Genomic DNA, 16,702 nt, shown 5'->3' with positions numbered 1-16,702 from the left:
TCATTGCTCAAAACCCAGTCCAGAATAGCCTGCTCTCTAGTCGGTTCCTCGACATGTTGGTTCAAAAAACCATCCCGCATACATTCCAAGAAATCCTCTTCCTCAGCACCTTTACCAATTTGGTTCACCCAGTCTACATGTAGATTGAAGTCACCCATTATAACTGCTGTTCCTTTATTGCTCACATTACTAATTTCCTTTTTAATACTATCTCCGACCTCACTACTACTGTTAGGTGGCCTGTACACAACTCCCACCAGCGTCTTCTGCCCCTTAGTGTTACTCAGCTCTACCCATATCGATTCCACATCTTCCCGGCTTATGTCCTTCCTTTCTATTGCGTTAATCTCTTTTTTAACCAGCAACGCCACCCCACCTCCCCTTCCTTCGTGTCTATCCCTCCTGAATATTGAATATCCCTGAACGTTGAGCTCCCATCCCTGGTCACCCTGGAGCCATGTCTCTGTGATCCCAACTATATCATAATCATTAATAACAATCTGCACTTTCAATTCATCCACCTTATTACGAATGCTCCTTGCATTAACACATAAAGCCTTCAGGCGCTCTTTTACAACTCTCTTAGCCCTTTTTAATGCTTGCCCTGGATTTGTCGGCCTGCCACTTTTACTTTTCCCCTTTGTACTTTTTGCTTCTACGCTCACTTTACACCCCTCTGTCTCTCTGCACTGGTTCGCATCCCTCTGTTGTGAACTAACCTCCTCACACCTAGCCGCTTTAATTTGATTCCCACCCCCCAACCATTCTAGTTTAAAGTCACCTCAGTAGCCCCCGCTAATCTCCCTGCCAGGATATTGGTCCCCCTGGGATTCAAGTGTAACCCGTCCTTTTTGTACAGGTCACACCTGCGCCAAAAGAGGTCCCAATGATCCAAAAATTTGAATCCCTGCCCCCTGCTCCAATCCCTCAGCCACGCATTTATCCTCCACCTCATCGCATTCCTACTCTCACTGTCGCGTGGCACAGGCAGTAATCCCGAGATTACTACTTTTGCGGTCCTTTTTCTCAACTCCATTCTTAGCTTCCTATCATACCTAATGACAATACAATCCTGCACAGAAAAACGTGAAATGTCTAAGTATCCAGGATTCCTGAATACATCGGGAGCTTCTGACAAATAGAAATAAACTTCTTAGAGTCTTGAACATTATAACTCAGGCTTCCCGTATTTCACTGCGATATAATACTGCACAGAAAAAAAAACAACAACAGCTTAAAATGTACAAATAACCCGGGCTCCTGAATGCACAAAACATCAGGAGAGTCTCACAAATCAGAATTAAACTTAAAGTCTGGACCGTGAGAAATCTGGCTTCGCTGTAGGTCCTGTCCAGAAATCTCTCGTTTTCCCGGATGAACATGAGGTCATCCAGTTGCCTCTCCAGTGCTGCAACACGGTCCTTCCGAAGCTGAATCTGGACACATTTTCCACAGTTGTAGGAGCCAGAGGCACTATCAGTGTCCCTGACCTCGCACATCATGCACGCAGCACACTGAATCAGCCCAGCGGTCATTTCTTCACCACTTCTCCCTCTCTCCAACAGTGGCGTCGTCTCTTCCCTCAGCCTCCTCGCCGAAGACTCTCGAGCCAAAGACTCGCACTTTTCTCACAAGGCCCTTCCCACGACAGGCCGCTCCCCGACAGCAAACCTTGCTTATATTAGCTGATAATGTGAGTAATTAGTTTCACCCGCCGCGCCTCCGCCGACCTTGAAGGTCTGTGTTGCTGGCTGCTCACGACCGGCTTTTAAACCAACCGCTCCAGCTCAGCCAGTCCCCGCACTCCCTCCGTCACTGCCGCGCCTCCGCCCACCTTGAAGGGGTTACTGTGGGGGTTACTTGAAGTTTGGGATTACTGTGGCTGAAGCTCTCGTCAGGAAAATGGACTTGGGCGAGATATTTTTTTGTCTCCACCCGGAAGGCCGTAATAAGCGCAAATGGCAGGAGAAGACGGGGACCAGATTCGCAGCCTGGTCTGGGCGTCTTCTCAGGATTTGCCCCTCCGGGTGGAGTCTAAGTAAAAGGCACCAAGTTCAGTGGATGTTTCAAGGTTCTCATGAAAGTAAACTTTTCCGCTTACACCTTGTATCTCCCGGGATCGATCCCACCTTCCACATTTCCAAACTCAAACCTATAAATACCAACCCGTTACCCCACCGCCATCAGTTCCGCTGCCGCTCATGTATGTTGATGGGGAATAGGTCTTCATGGTAAAATGAACTCGGGACTCAGGAACTGTTCAGCATGTTGGGCAGTTCCTCGTGGACTGACTGAGATTCGGAGCCGAGTGACGCCGCTGGGTTCCTGGAGGGGACAACGTGGATCGGGCGCTCATCCTTGTCAAATATCATCATCTCTCCAAGTGGCCAGGGCCGTCAGGATTCGGTCAAAGGGGATGGGGCCCTGTTACGATGCGTAGCCAACCACGCCAGCTTCCGAGGTTCAGACGCTCCGATTCTCCAAAATATGGCGAACTGTCGCGGTCCTTTTAAATCTTCATGTCTGCTCCGCTAATAGGCGTCCATTTTTTGGCGCCAGGATTTTAATATTTAAAGAGCAGCTCAACTCACCTTCGGTGCTCAAACGTCAGCTTGACTTTGGGTTCTTGTCTAGCGTGTTGTTTAGAACATTTTATTCCTTTCAGACCCATATTGTGTTTCGATTCTAGTCTCGGATACTCCAGCTCTTGGGTCCAAACCATCCTCGCCTTGTTCTCTTGTCGTAATTCCCACTTGAAACAGACGACACGCCACTTGCCAACTACCTCAGCTCGAAACACTAGAAAATCTGCAGATGCTGGAAATCCAAATCAACACTCACGGAATGCTGGAGGAACTCAGCAGGCCAGGAGGCATCAAAGGGAAAGAGTAAACAATCGGTTTTTCGGTCTGAGTCCCTGCTTTAGATTGATTTACCTCCACATCCGCAAATATTCAGAATGAGGCTTATTCCACTCTGTTAGGTCAGTGAAGATGTCTGGGGCAAACTTTTCGAACACCAGACACTCTGTCGAGGATGCCATGCAAACAATGAGCACACAGAAGCTGACTCTGTCCTCATGGAAGATGCCAACATCTACTTCGCTCAGGTAAGTGAAATCAATCCGGCATCACAGAGTGAACTGGATGAAATTCGAGCTGTTGTAAAGGGACGAAATATGCTGATGGAGGGACCTGATGAAGAGTGTCGGGTCGAAACATCGACTATTTATTCCCATCCAGAGATGCTGCCTGACCTGCTGAGCTCCTCCAGAACATTGTGTGTATTGCACCAAATCTGCAGCAAGGTCAGGCAGTACTGTGAGCACCGCTGGCCATCTTCCCCAAGAGAAGCTCACCAACGCAGACCTTACTGGCGTCAAGAAAACATACTCACATGCTTGATTGTTTGCTGTGAAAAGGCTCCATACTCGTCATTCCTGCTTCTCAAAAGTCAAGGATATCAAGACATCGGAAAGCGTGCCGTAGAGCAAGGCAATCCGTGTGGTGGCCCGGTCTGAGCACACAGCTGGGAGATTACGTCAAGACATGTGAAGCATGCAGAAACCTGCAGAAAAATCATGCGGAACCCTTTCCGTCGCGCAGAACTCCCACACTGTCGATGGCAAATTGCGGGCACAGACATCTTCGAGCCGAAAAGAGACAAACATCTTCTCACTCTTGATCACCCCTGGAAAGCTGAGGTGTCCAAGCTGTCCTCAGCAGTGTTTCAGCAGCTGAAAGCTGTATTCACTCACCATGGAATGCCAGAGACACTTGTGTCACACAAAGACCCACAATTCAGCAGCCCAGAATCCAAAGCCTTCGGTAGGGAATATGAGATCAAACACCAGACAAACAGTCCCGGAGTTTGATGGCCATGCATTAGGTTCCGGGGTGAATCCTGAAGGAGCCCTCAAAGGTTCTGACTGTGACTAAGTTACTGCAGAAGTCGGAGGGTTTGGTGAATATGAAAGTATTTATTCATCACCACAAACAGACATTTTCTTAGGGACTCTCTCGGTAGAGTCCCCCAGACAGAAACCTTATCAAGAATTTAAACAGTTGAGGAGAATGGTAACAGTGGGTAATTCAATACAATTTCACAAGCTACAATGACAGACTATACTTCAATATTCTTTATTTGACAAATGATTCTATTGAAGTACACATTTGCATTGGAGAACATTTAATTGATGACAGCAACAGACGCAAAAAGCTGGAAGGACTCAGCAGGCCAGGCTGTATGAATGAAAACGAGCACAGTCGCCGTTCCGGGCCGAGACCCTTCGGCTGCACTGGAAGAAGAGATCAGTCAGAGTTAGAAGGGGACCTGCTGAGTTCCTCCAGCATTTGGCGTGTGTTACTTGGATTTCCAATATCTTCACATTTTATCTTGTTTTTTTTTAATTCATAAGGCACCTCGGAAGAGTCAGATACCTTTGTTGGGAGAAATAAATACTCACGAAATTAATTCACTAAATTAATCACAATGTGTCACCCCGGGAATTGAACCTGCCTGATGTAATGTGTTTATAAATCATTTAAAAACCTTTATTATTAAGTCTGTTGAAATCTGCCCCTGTGGAGTCGCTAAATGGTATTAAAAACCCCAGGCATGTGCTGCCTTAACATTACATTCCGAGGAATCGCCTGTAGCCCAGGGGGACAAATCACTGGACAGAGAAAATGTCTGCAATGTTGGATCGGTACAAGAGTGTGGAGAAAATATTGTACGTGCTGATTGCCGTCATTGGAGTTCCTGGTGAGTGAGCAGAGCAATTCGTGTTTGGTGTTTCTGTTAACCGCTGTGAACTTGGTTGTATTAATTTGACGAGCATCCAACTTGATGAACATTGCACAAATATCGGTCAGAGATATCGATCCTGTTAATGCAACATTCTGATTTTTCATATTTAATGACACGAGGAGCAAAGCCTCCGACTCTCCTCTAACTAACGGGATTGATTCGAATGTTGCTGTGACTTTAATGACACCTTCTCCAGATTTATCCCAGTGCTGGGGACAGGCAGCTCTCCGGGAAGGTGCGATGGGGAAGGTTTTAATGGGACATTGTACAGAGTTGTACGAGTGCTGGGGACAGGCAGCTCTCCGGGAAGGGATGGGTGGTAGGGTTTTAGCGGGACCTTGTCCCAGTGCAGTGGGCAGGCAGCTCTCCGGGAATGTGTGATGGGGAATGTTTCAATGGGACATTGTCCAGAGTTGTAGTAGTGCTGGGGACAGACAGGCAGCTCTCCGAGAAGGGATGGGTGGTAGGGTTTTAGCGGGACCTTGTCCAGAGTTGTCCCAGTGCAGGGGACAGGCAGTTCTGTGTGAAGGGGTGAATAGGCGGGTTTTAATGGGACCTTATCTGGAGTTGTGCCAGTGCTGGGGAGGGAGGTTCTTCGGCAAGGTACTACCGGGTCAGTTTAATGACACCTTGTCTGGAGCAGTCCTAGTGCTGGGGACAGGCAGCTCACCGGGAGGGTGTGACTGGGAGTGGTTCACATTGTGAAGTTCGCTGATTCTGAGCTATTAGTCAGAGCTACACTATAGTCTAATAGTTCACGTCTCCCTGTAAAGTCTGTCACAGTCGGATCCCGCTGCCTGTTGGTTGATAACTGCGTCTGATCCCATGAACCAGAATCCACCAATCTGCAGACGTGTTTTATCGAATTGAACTGCGCTGTAGAATTAACCCATTAACGCAGCCACCCAGCCTCTGGTTACTAAATGTTCCTGTTTGCTCTCTGTGTCCCGTCGTAAATCGGGGCGACGCTTCGTCCTGAAGAAGGGTCTCGGCGCGATAGGAGAGATTGTTCAATTCCATGGGTTCTGTCTGACCTGCTGAGTTCGTCCGGTATTTTGGACATCTTGCTCCTCTCTGTCTCCCTTCTCGGCCCCATCAGATACTGAGTTTCCAGAGGCCTGGTATGTCACGGTTAAATCATTGAAACCGGCCCCATCAGCGACTGGAATCGGGATCAGGACCGATAGTTGTTCATTCAGCTCTTCTTTATTACCGGCAACTGCCCACACATCGTCTTCTTTCCACACCAAAGAAGGCAGGTCACAGACAGTGTGACCCGTGTCTGATGTTAGATTAGCAGCCGCTCACATGCTCTAGCACTCCTGATCTTCATCTGAAATACGATCCCGTGTTAATGCCCAGTGAATGTGCTCAGTAATGCCCAGTGTCTGTTCTCTCTCCCTCTCCAGTGAATTTAGTGGCGATTGTGACCCTGTCCCGGGGAAAGTGCGGCCTCTCTACCTGCACCACTCGCTACCTGGTGGCCATGGCAGCGGCCGATCTACTGACCATTGTCACCGAGGTAATTTTGTCTCGACTCAATTGGTATTACTTTCCGTGGAATTTTCTGGACATCACCCCTGTTTGCAGTGTTACCGATGTACTGATGTTCATAGCCACAGACTGTTCTGTCTGGTTCACCGTCACCCTCACCTTTGATCGGTTTGTCACCATTTGCTGTCAGAAGTTGAAAACAAAATATTGCACCGGGAAAACTGCGGCTGTGGTTCTAACCACAACCGGCGTACTGTCCTGTCTGAGAAACGTTCCCCGATACTTCACATGGAAACCCTGGGTGATCATCGACAATGTACCGTGGTTCTGTGTTATAAAAGACAATTATTTCACTGACCCCGGGTGTGTAGGATATGACTAGTTCGATACGGTTTTAACTCCGTTCCTCCCTTTCGCTGGGATCCTGCTGCTCAACGCTCTGACAGTCAGACACATTTTAGTGGCCAGTCGGGTCCGTAAGGGGCGGAAGGGTCAGAGCAAGGGGGAGAACCGCAGTGACCCGGAGATGGAGAGCAGGAGGAGGTCTGTGGTTTTACTCTTCACCCTCTCCGGCAGCTTCATCCTCCTGTGGATGACACTGGTTGTGAATGTCATATATTACCAGGTCTCAGGAAAGGGATTTGATTTCAATGATTTTGAAGAGATCTTTCACTACGTGGGGTTTTTGCTGAGGAATTTCAGCTGCTGCACGAACACATTTATTTACGCGGTGACTCAGTCGAAATTCAGGGAGCAGCTGATCAGTGCGGTGAAATATCCGGTCACCTCGGTGCTTCAATTCCTGAATAAAGCCGCGTCCTGAGCACAAGCCAGAGGCGGCCGCAGTGTCTCCAGCCGGGGTCCAGCTCCTCACATTTACCGCCTGATCTCCCAGGTGTTGTTCACGGGCGGATTATCCTATTGACTGGCAGCTCCGGCACATCAGGAGAGTGTGTGTTTGGGAGGGATAAAGCACCATCCTGAAGCCTCAGTACCTCCTTGGCCCTGCCAGATATCAGTCCAAGATGTACTCCGGAATGCCACGCACTCATTGGTCTGCTGATATGTCCATCTATTCCCATTCCAGCCCACCAATTTCACAGTCCGACGTTCCCACAAGACGACAGAGGTCTCGTCTGATGCTGATTAACTAATCCAGCATCAATCACACCAGTCTCCTCCTCCCCACTGAGTGATTGGCTGATTTGAAAAATAGGGCGGGCTTTGGATAAACAGCGGTTGTCTCTCCAACTTAAAGGCGCATTCCCTCTAGTAACTCGACTGGAGTGTGGTAGGGAGAATTGGGAATAAAACCCGCACTCTTCTTTTTTCTCTAATGAAAGCTAAATTACCCCAACAAACCCTATAGATTGTACGTAACGAAACGCAATACCGTGAGTTACGTTCGTCCCTCCCCAAGTTAAGAACGTTTTAAAATTATAGAGATCAACCCACCCCCCCCCCAGTGATCGTAATGAAGCCTGCAATTGAGTTATTTCTACCTGATATGCTTCACCCTGAAGTAGTATGTGTTCAACTGTTTCATAATGACAAAACCTACAGGACCCAGAGTGATGTTTTGCAGCGCAACTTAATGAACAATTGAGCACAGTATAGCCAATTCTGAGCCGTATCGATACAATACTTCTCCTCCTTTTTCTTACTCCTTTCTCCCAGAAACTTAACAGTTTTATGTAAATGTGTCTCCCCTTGTGCCCATTATCCCGTCAGTCTCGCCAGAAGAGCCGAGTTGTTAACCCTACAAACCTCTTAGCTTCTGATTTGTTCATTGGGAGGTCTTCATCCATTGTTGTTTTTTTTTAACAACACTTGTAACTGAACAGTCAACCCGCCCATTCTTCTGAGCAGTTCTGTGTGCAGGGACCCACAAGAAGGGAACATAAAAAACAATATTTTCAATATGAAATAATGTTTCATGAGTTCCCAATGGAGAAGAGGAGTTCGGTGGGTAAGAAAATGGACGAGTTCACGGCGCTAGCCAGGCGTCAGAGAACATTTCGGGAGTGCAGTGTTATGTGTTTCACTAGAACGGGGCTGCACGAGGATATTCCCGATCAAAACTTTTCCATGGACAGCTTCCAGACCATTCGGGCTGACCGGAAGTGCACTGAGAGCGGTAAACGTGAAGGAGTTGGGGGCTTACTGTTCTGGTTAACAACAGATGGTGCAATCCGGGTCATATTATTATCGAGGAACGTGTTTGCAGAACTATTGAACTTTTTGCTGTTGGACTTTGGCCATATTCCACCGAAATACAACACTGGACGGCACGGGATGGAGGGTCAGACACCCTGAGCCAATAGACTGGTCCTGGACTTATTTTCCATCTGATATAGTTTGCATTTTGTTGTTTGATTGTTTGTGGAATTGTATTGCTATATTTATGTTCCATTCTTGGTTGGAGCGGCTGTAAAGAAACCCAATTTCCCTCAGGATCAATAAAGTATATCTATCCATCTATCTATCTATCTATCTATCTATCAATAGTAAATCTGACCGACTGCTAGAATGATCTTCTTAAGACACATCAAAACCGAAAAGGCATCTGAATAAACTACAATTTTACATGAACAAAATTCCTCCACCCACTGTAAGCCTAAAAAGATAGCAACAAGTTCTGCTGTATATACTGATAAATGGTTGGCGAGTCCTTTCTTTATCGTTACCTGTAATTCAGGAACAAAAACAGTCACACCAACATTCCCACTTAAATTATTTTTGATTAGTCTGTATTAATGGTTGACATATACTAATAATTTCCTTCATACTCTGTTGAATCAACAGACTCCCGGGCATAACAGAATCCTTGGACTTTATTACACTGTGTGACCGAACATTGAATAGTCAGAGGGAGAACAAGGTGGGGTTTCAGAGAATGTGACCGTGGGCAACCTTGCGTAATCCAACAATCCCATCTTCCCAGCGTCATAAGATCCCAGCACCTAAAAGTAAAAACACTCTTCCTGTGATGTTTCCAATAGTCCTCCAACCCAATAACAGTTTGATCATTTCTTTGCTGCTCAAATTAATCCAGTATGTTAACATCGACTACAATCTCCATAAATGTAATTGTAGTTGTCCCATTTCAACCAGTAAAGACAAAATAAGGGACGACCTTACTGCAGCACAACACAATCTGAAAGCCTGTGGTTGTATCACACCCGTATAGTTGAATATTAATCTGATCCATTAGCCACACAACCTTAATCAAGAACAGATCCAATTAAACAGATGAAAATGGTCAAGAGTGATATTCATGTCGCACGCCAGAACACCCACAGACACCTGAGAATATTTAATACTCCTTTATATTTATCAGTTATTTTACTGATATGGTGCTTCCATGTCAGCTTGTTATCGACCCACTTGCCTGGAAATCTTACCACTGATATGACTTCAATAGTTTGACCATATAATTTCAAATCCACTGCAGGTCTATTTATACCATTTGTAAAACACATAACTTGCGCAGTAGCTACTGAAAGCTCAAATCCTCATCTGTTTGCTTGTGCTTCAAATTTATTAATTGCCAATTGCATCTAATATACAGTATCGTTGAAATTCCTACCTCTAATCCATAAAGCTTCACCATCTGAATATAGTGATTAACCCACCCCAGTGGCTATCTCACAGAAAATATCATTAATCATAATATTAAACAATGAAAGGTTACTAATGCTGCCTTATGGTTTCTCAGTCTCTATCTCATAGAAACCCGAATGCAACTGGCCTATCCGTGCCAGCACAGACTGTCCAAATATAAAACTCAGAAAAATATGCAATCTTTCCCTCAATCTACAGTTTCATAATTTAATCAAAAGTCCATCCTTCCATAAACATCGTATGCCTTTTCAATATCAGAAAATACCGCTATTACATCATTATTTAATGGTACTTTCTTAATATTATCTTCTAAACCTAAAACTGAATCCAATGTCATATTAGTCTTCTGAAATCCACTTTGATAAAGCGATATATCACCTTTTTTTTTATCCAAAATATATTTCCAACGCTCGATTAACATATGTTCCACAAGTTTACAAAACCGGGATATTAATGATAAGGGCTACAACTGGAAGTATCAGACGTACAGCCCCATAGATTGTCTTTTTTCATGAGGAAAGAAGATAGCCTGCAGACATTTGACCTGCATTAATAACAACCAAACACGAACAGGAGAAAAGCTGCAGATGCTGGAAATTCAAGCAAAAGACACAAAATGCTGGAGGAACTCACCAGGTATTTTTTTTTCTACCTACAGTCCTGCTGATGTGCCTCTGCCCAAACTTCGACTGTACTCTTTTCCAAAGATACTCCCTGCCTTGCTGAGTTCCTCCAGCATTGTCTGTGTGTTTCCCGAATTAATAATAGCCTTCTTAAACTTCACAGAAAGAAAACTCTACGTCAGTGATACTATCAGTACTACGACTGACTTTCAATACGTCAGGGCATTCACAGAGAACCTCATCCTTGCATTGTTTAACTGCGTTACTAAAATTATCTTTATTGTGAATCACAGAAAGTGACCCAGCCAGTGACACAACCTTCCCTGTGCCAGTAAAAATCATTTTACCCTTATCAATCACAGAGGAATATTATGATCCGTATGAATCCCCCAATTTATTAACCAATTCCCAAACATCTCCAAGTTAAATGTCCCTTCCAATATAATTTGAATATGACCTCTAGCAAACATTTCTCACAACCTGCACCAATTTCCTCACCTTGGCTTGGCCCTTTTATGCTTAACTGATACTTCATAACTTTCCAAATCACCCCCGTTCCTCTCCCTGAATATCTCTGCACACCTTCAATCCACAATTGTACAACCTTTCTCCTACTAAATCCCTTTATAATATGAATCGTGTTGACAACCAGGTTTTCTGAATATATATAACATCGTGAAAATTTGACAAATCAGAAATTAAGTTCTTAAAGTCTTGACCATGAGACATCGGGCTTCTCGCATCCCACTGCAATATTTTAATCCCATTCTGTACCTTCGCGAGTAGACTGGGATACAGATACCCCACCCATCAGAGCTTCAATTACAGCTTCCCACATAACACCAGTTACGCCGAGATACCTTTCTGCAGCTTTCACAGTAATTTTTATTTCCTCATTAGAACGAGATCACTGAGCAGTACGATTCACCACATGCGTTATACACATCACAAACTTCATTTTATCCTGCAGTAAAGTGTCCTTAATGAGAGGACTGTCATGGCAACATAATATCCACTGACGTCACAGTCTGTTCTCTGACTGTACACATTCGCTTTCACTCTGCAAGGTTGACTGACGTTCATATTAACAAATCATTGTGTGGGCTTTCATTTCACTGATCGGCAACTCAGCCAGTGATAACAGCGGACAGAGGTGGGTCTGAGCTACAATAGGCTGGGTGGAAATCTGCGCCATGTTCAGTCCCTTCTGTTCCGCTCCATCGCCATGGTGGAGTTCAGCGAATTGCTTCTGTGAGTGGTCGCTGGTTTCGGCGTCCACAAGGACAGGCGTTGTTCCCTTTCGACGCCTCGGTCAGTCCGTTCTCAGATGTTTGTGGTGGCTAAGGAAAAGTGATTTTGCAAGAAGCGAACAAGAACAAAATGACTACAGCTCAAAGAAGACGCGACTGCCCTGCTCGACAGTTGCAGCCGATTGAGCGCGGGGCCCGACCGGAGTTGTAGTTCAAATCAAAAGCGGGTGTTTGTGATTTAAGTGCGATAGTTTCTGTTTGAACAATTTGTGTCGTTATTGTATACTGTTAAGCAGGAACTTGGGAGGATAAATTTGGAGATGTTCTCGGGGAAATGTTCGACCGAAATGTGGCAAGAAGAAGAAAACAGTTTACCAACGTTTCGAGAAATTTGGTACTGTTAGAATTCTAGAAAATTCCAGGGATGGCAGGAAGGAGCTCAAGAATGAAATTGTGAGGGCTAGAAGTGGCCATGAGTAGGCATTGGCGTGCAGGATTAAGGAAAGCACCGAGGCATTCGACAAGTATGTGAAGAGCAAGAGGACGAGCCGTCTGTGAACTGGACCAATCGGGAGCGACTGTGGAAACATGTGCCTGGAGTCCAGAGCCGGTAGCGGAGGTACTTAATGAATACTTTGCTTCAGTATTCACCAAGGAAAAGGACCTTGGCAGTTGCCAGGTGCAGCGAGCTGAAACACTTCAGCATATTCTGGCGTAGTTCCTGAGGATTGCAGGGTGGCTAATGTAACCCCACTTTTTAAAAAAGGAGGGAGAGAGAAACCGGGGAATTATAGACCGGTTAGCGTAACGTCGGTGGTGGGGAAACTGCTGGAGTCAGTTATCAAGGATGTGATAACAGCACATTTGGAAAGCGGTGAAATGATCGGACAAAGTCAGCATGGATTTGTGAAAGGAAAATCATGTCTGACGAATCTCATAGAATTTTTTGAGGTTGTAACTAGTAGAGTGGATAAGGGAGAACCAGTGGATGTGGTATATTTGGATTTTCAAAAGGCTTTTGACAAGGTCCCACACAGGAGATTAGTGTGCAAACTTAAAGCACACGGTATTGGGGGTAAGGTGTTGGTGTGGGTGGAGAATTGGTTAGCAGACAGGAAGCAAAGAGTGGGAATAAACGGGACCTTTTCAGAATGGCAGGTGGTGACTAGTGGGGTACCGCAAGGCTCAGTGCTGGGACCCCAGTTGTTTACAATATATATTAATGACTTGGATGAGGGAATTGAATGCAGCATCTCCAAGTTTGCGGATGACACGAAGCTGGGTGGCAGTGTTAGCTGTGAGGAGGATGCTAAGAGGATGCAGGGTGACTTGGATAGGTTGGGTGAGTGGGCAAATTCATGGCAGATGCAATTTAATGTGGATAAATGTGAAGTTATCCACTTTGGTGGCAAAAATAGGAAAACAGATTATTATCTGAATGGTGGCCGATTAGGAAAAGGGGAGGTGCAACGAGACCTGGGGGTCATTATACACCAGTCATTGAAAGTGGGCATGCAGGTACAGCAGGCGGTGAAAAAGGCGAATGGTATGCTGGCATTTATAGCGAGAGGATTCGAGTACAGGAGCAGGGAGGTACTACTGCAGTTGTACAAGGCCTTGGTGAGACCACACCTGGAGTATTGTGTGCAGTTTTGGTCCCCTAATCTGAGGAAAGACATCCTTGCCATAGAGGGAGTGCAAAGAAGGTTCACCAGATTGATTCCTGGGATGGCAGGACTTTCATATGAAGAAAGACTGGATGAACTGGGCTTGTACTCGTTGGAATTTAGAAGATTGAGGAGGGATCTGATTGAAACGTATAAAATCCTAAAAGGATTGGACAGGCTAGATGCAGGAAGATTGTTCCCGATGTTGGGGAAGTCCAGAACGAGGGGCCACAGTTTGAGGATAGAGGGGAAGCCTTTTAGGACCGAGATTAGGAAAAACTTCTTCACACAGAGAGTGGTGAATCTGTGGAATTCTCTGCCACAGGAAACAGTTGAGGCCAGGTCATTGGCTATATTTAAGAGGGAGTTAGATATGGCCCTTGTGGCTACGGGGGTCAGGGGGTATGGAGGGAAGGTTGGGGCGGGGTTCTGAGTTGGATGATCAGCCATGATCATAATAAATGGCGGTGCAGTCTCGAAGGGCCGAATGGCCTACTCCTGCACCTATTTTCTATGTTTCTATATAGAACTTAAGTAAGAGGATGTGCTAACTTTGAAAGTTACAAAGTTAGATAAGTCGCCGGGTTCGGGTAGAGCATAGCCCATGTTAATGTGGGAAGCAAAGCAGGAGATTCTTGAGTCTCTGGCAAAGATCCTTACATCATAAATAGGGACGGGAATAGTACTAGAGGATGGGAAGTTTGCAAAGCAGGTTGCAATGGTTGGAGGCGAAGCACAAGAGGTTCATGAAGTTGACTCCAGAGATGAGGGGGTTAGACTATGAGGTGAGATTGAGTTACCTGCGGCGGTACTTGCTGGAATTCAGAAGATTGATAAGAGATCTTAGAGAAACGTACAAAATTATGAAAGGGATAGATAAGGTAGAGGCAGGGAAGTTGTTTCCACTGGTAGATGGTTATAGAACTCGAGGACATAGCCTTAAGATTCGGGGGAGTAACCTTAGGACGGAGCTGAGGATAAACTGCTTTACCCCGAAGTGTAGTAAATCTCTGTAATCCTCTGTCCGATGGAGCAGTGGAGACGAAAACACCGAATATATTTTAGACAAGGCTGGATAGAGTTTTGCATAGTTGAGGAATTAAAGTTATGGGGAAAAGGCAGGTAGGTTGAGATGAGTCCATGGTGAGATCAGCCGTGATCTTACTGAATGACTTGATAGGCCTGATCCTGTTTCTAGTCTTCTAATGTTCTAAGTGCTGTTTCCTTTTTCGGGAAAGGGAGTAGAGATGACCCGGGAAATTATAGACCAGTGAATCCTAATTCAATGGCGGTCAGGTTGTTTGAAAGGCTCCTGAGAGGCGGGATTCATAAGCATTTGCAAGAAATAATCTAATTAGTCAGATCGGCTTTCTCAAGGTTAGGTTATGCCTCACGATCCCGATTGAATTCTTTGAGGGAGTATCATAGAAACATAGAAACATAGAAAATGTATATTGATTTCAATATTTGAAAAGTATCCCCGAGGAAGAATCATTCAGAAGTTAAAGAGGCATGGAACCAAGAAGAACTCGCTTTCTGAGACCACAATTGCCTTGCCCACAAGGTAAAGGGTGTCTGTAGATAGTTCGTATTCTGCACGGAGGATGATGACCAGTAGTGTTCTGCAGGGATCTGTACTGGGCCCCTCCCTTTTGGGATAGTTCTAAATGAGCCGGACGGGAAGTAGAAGGGTGGTTTAGTAAGTTTTCTGATGACACAAAAGTTGAGGGTATCGTGGATGGTCTGGTGGGCTGTCAGACATTACAGAGAGAAATAGATAGGATGCAGAACTGGGCTGAGAAATGGCAGATGGATTCAGTCCATATAACTGTGAAGTGGTTCCTTTCGGTAGTCAATCGTGAAGAATATAATATTAATGGTAAGACTCTTGGCAGTGTGGATGATCCGGGAGATCTTGGGGTTCCTGTCCATAGGACACTTGGAGCTGATGTGCAAGTTGACACTGTTGTTAAGGAGGCGTATGGTGTGATGACCTTCTTCAGCTGTGGGTTTGAGTTCGAGAGCAGTGAGCTAATGTTACAGCTATATAAGACCTTAGGTAGACCGACTTGGAGACTGTGTACAGTTCTGGTCACCTCACCACAGGAAGGACGTGGATAATATAGAGAGTATTCAAAGAAAATTTACAAGGATGGTGCCTGGATTGGAGAGCGTGCCTTCTGAGACTAGGTTGGGTGAACTTGGCCTTTTCTCCTTGGAGCGTCAAAGGCTGAGAACTGACCTGATAGAGGTGAACAAGATAATGAAAGGCATTGATCGTGGATCGGATAGGACAAAGGATGGCCAGCGGCTTTTACACCCCAGGGCTGAACTAGCTAACACGAGCGTTATAGTTGTAAGGTTCTTGGAAGTAGGTACAAGGGGATATCACAGCTAAGATTTTGACACAGAGAGTAGTGGGTGCGTGGAATGCACTGCCAGCGATGGTGGTCGAAGTGGATACATAGAGCACAGAACAGTACAGCACAGTACAGGCCCTACGGCCCACATTGTTGTGCCGACCCTCAAACCCTGCCTCCCTTATAACACCCCCACCTTAGATTTCTCCATCTACCTGTCTAGTAGTCTCTTAAATTTCACTAGTTTATCTGCCTCCACCAATGACTCAGGCAATGTATACCACGCACCAACCACTCTCTGAGTCACAAACCTTCCTCTAATATCCCCCTTGAACTTCCCACCCCTTACCTTAAAGCCATATCCCCTTGTATTGAGCAGTGGTGCCCTGGGGAAGAGGCGCTAGCTATCCATTCTGTCTATTCCTCTTAATATCTTTATACCACGATGATGTCTCCTCTCATCCTACTTCTCTCCAATGAGTAAAGCCCCAGCTCCCTTAATCTCTGATCATAATCCATACTCTCTAAACCAGGCAGCATCCTGGTAAATCTCCTCTGTACCCTTTCCAATGCTTCCACATCTTTCCTATAGTGAGGTGACCAGAACTGGACACAGGCTGATAACTCGGAGGCTGGAGCTGAGCGACAAACTGGGAACTGGACTGCAGATGCTGGAAATTCAAGCAACACACACACAAAACGCTTGTGGAAAGCAGCTGACCAGGCAGGATCTCCAGGAAGAAGTACGATCGACGGCTCGACCCGAAACGTCCACTGTACTTCTTCCTATAGATGCTGCCTGGCCTGCTGCGTTCACCAGCATTTTGTGTGTGTCACTTTAAATGACGCAAGTTTTCCATTCTTCGGGCACATTT

At 45.7% G+C, this 16,702-nt stretch overlaps 1 pseudogene; it reads left to right on the top strand.

Annotated features, from left to right (window-relative positions):
- The first annotated feature begins 4,596 nt into the window (after nt 1-4,596).
- On the top strand, nt 4,597-7,696 carry LOC134340983 (probable G-protein coupled receptor 139; annotated as a pseudogene).
- Nucleotides 7,697-16,702: the final 9,006 nt, after the last annotated feature.

Source organism: Mobula hypostoma, chromosome X2 (assembly GCF_963921235.1).
Source record: "Mobula hypostoma chromosome X2, sMobHyp1.1, whole genome shotgun sequence".
In the NCBI taxonomy this organism is placed as follows: Eukaryota; Metazoa; Chordata; class Chondrichthyes; order Myliobatiformes; family Myliobatidae; genus Mobula; species Mobula hypostoma.
This window is presented reverse-complemented; position numbering and strand designations above follow the sequence as displayed.